Below are 2,719 nucleotides of genomic sequence, written 5' to 3' on the forward strand. Positions count from 1 at the left end.
GGTTGTTATGTGCTGTTGAGTCATATCATGTCACTTGTGACTCATAGCAACCCTATGTACAACGGCCCTGAAACCTGCTCTATCCTGTGCCAACTTTACTGTCTATGACACACCTACCCTCATTACCCCAGTCACTGAATCAATTCATTTCATCTATGATCTTCCTCTCTCTCTCCATCCCTCTACCCTTCCAAACATGATGTCCCTCTCTAAGGACCAGTCCCTCTTTGCAACATGCCCAAAATATGTCAGACAAAGTTTCAGAATCCTTATCTCCAAGGAGCAGCCTGGCTGCACCCTCTCTAGGTCAAATCTGTTTGTTCTGGAAGTCCATAGTATATTTAACACTCCTCTCCAGCACCACAGCTCAAAGGCATCAATTCTCTTTCTATCATACCTAGTCATTGTCCAGCTCTCTGACGCAAAGCAAGTAATTGCGAAGACTTCCTAAATAACATTCCTCTGGAAACTGTGTGCACTTTATAAATGCCGATAGTTGTAGAGGAGCTTCAGGCCTTTTGTTCATAGGGTCACTATGAGTCATGCTTAACTCGAAGGCAACAACAACAACAACATGGCCTGAGTCAGGTGCACCTTAGTCTCTAGACTGACATTGTTGCTCTTTAGTACTGTGGAGAGGTCTCTGACAGCTGACTTTTCCAACATAATTCATCTCTTGATTTCCTGGCTGCTGGTACCAAGAGTGTTGATTGTAGAGCCAAGCAAGCTAAAGCTGTTAACATTCTCAATCTCTTCACCATCTACCATAATGCTGCCTATTGGCTGAGTGGTGAGAATGTTTGTTTTCTTTTTTAATTTTTTTTATCTTATTCTGATTTATTTACAAAGTTTGAACACATTGTTTTCACAAAAGGTCTTTCTCATTTCCTTCACCCCACCCATCCATCAAATTGTTGAGCTTCAATCCATATTGAATGCTGAAGTCCTTGACCTTCTGCAGCAAGCACTTTTTATGTGTCTTTGAGTTTATTAAAATGCATCTGAACCTTGCCCTATTCTGCATAATCCTCATAATGATAGTAGATTTTAATATACCACCTTCAACAAAGTATGGGAAAACCAGAAATAAAGTCAATAAAGATACAGAAAAATCAACACAATCAACCTACTAGACTTCCTAGGTGTATGGAGAATATTCTAGTCAGCAACATTACAGCACACGTTCTTTTCCAGTCTGTATGGATTGTTTTCCAGGATAAAGCATGGTGAGACTGCAAAGGAAGTTCTAATAACTTAAAAAACATTAAACTACTACAAAGCATCTTCTCAAATAATGCTATACATTAGAAAACAGTACCGAGAACAAGAGGAGGAAAGAAAATATACATAGACTGAATAACACTCTGTTTTTAAAACAACTAGTTAATTTTGTTGTTTTGTGCCATTGAGTCAGAACCGAGCCATAGCTGACCCTCCACAGGGTGGGTTTTCAGAGGCAGTTGATCGGATGCAAGGAGGGACAGGTCCTTGGAGAGGGACGTCATGCTTGGAAGGGTGGAGGAACAGCACAAGAGAGGAAGACCCTTCATGAGATGGATTGATTCAGTGACTGAGGTAATGAGGGAAGGTGTGTCAGAGACAATAATGTTGGCACAGGATAGAACAGAGTCCAGAGATATTGTACATAGCGTCTCTATGAGTCACAAGCAACTCGACTGCACAAAACAAGAACAAAATAGCATTTTAGTCTCTAGACTGACATCTTTGTTCTTTAGCACTCTGAAGAGGTCCCTGGCAGCAGATTTTCCTGATGCCATTGGTATTTTGATTTCCTGACTGCTAGTGCTGAGAGTGTTGATTGTGGAACCAAGCAATATGAAATTGTTTACAATCTCTTCTCCATCTATCATGATGCTGCCAATTGGTCCAATGGTGAGGATCTTTGTTTTCTTGATGTTGAGCTTCAATCCATATTGGAGACTATAGTCCTTGACCTGCAACAAATGCTTTAGGCCCTCCTCAGTTTAAGTAAGCAGGATTGTTTCATCTGCATTTTGATGAGTCTTACTCTGGACATTCCTCCTCATAAAGTCCAGCCTCCTGAGTGATCTAGTCTGCAAATAGACTGAAAAGTGATAGACACAGGACGCAATCCTGAGCACCTCCATTCCTAATTTTGAACCATGCAGTATTTCCTTGCTCCATTCTGATGACTGTCTCCTAGTCCAAGTATAGGTCTCAGATGAGGACAATCAGATATTCCAGGATTCACGTTCTTCTCAATGATAGCCACAATTTTTTGTGATTCACACAAATGCCTTTGCATAGTCCATGAAACACAGTTAGACATTCTTCTGGTACTCTTTGATGTCAGCCAAGGTCCATTTGACGTTTGTGATTATATCCATAGTGTCATGAGTTCTTCTAATCCAAGCTTGTATTTCTGGTAGTTCTCTGTCTACATACTGTTCAAGCATTTTTGGATGATCTTCAGCAAGAATTTGCTTGTCTGGGGTATTAGTGATGCTGTTGTGTTGTGTACTATTGAGTCAGAACCAACTCATGGCTGGCTCTCCATCATGCTTTCAGAGGCAGTTTAATTGCACAGGAGATTGTCCATCTTTCTCGCACAAAGCAGCTGGTAGATTTGAACCACATCTCTTCAGGATTTCAGTACAGTTTCTTACCACTAGGCCACCAGAGCTCCCTATATAAGTGATATTGTTCTATAATTTCCATACCCAATTGGATCACTTTT

Source organism: Elephantulus edwardii, unplaced genomic scaffold (genome assembly GCF_000299155.1).
Source record: "Elephantulus edwardii isolate Elephantulus edwardi_28Jun2011 unplaced genomic scaffold, EleEdw1.0 scaffold00237, whole genome shotgun sequence".
Classification (NCBI taxonomy): domain Eukaryota; kingdom Metazoa; phylum Chordata; class Mammalia; order Macroscelidea; family Macroscelididae; genus Elephantulus; species Elephantulus edwardii.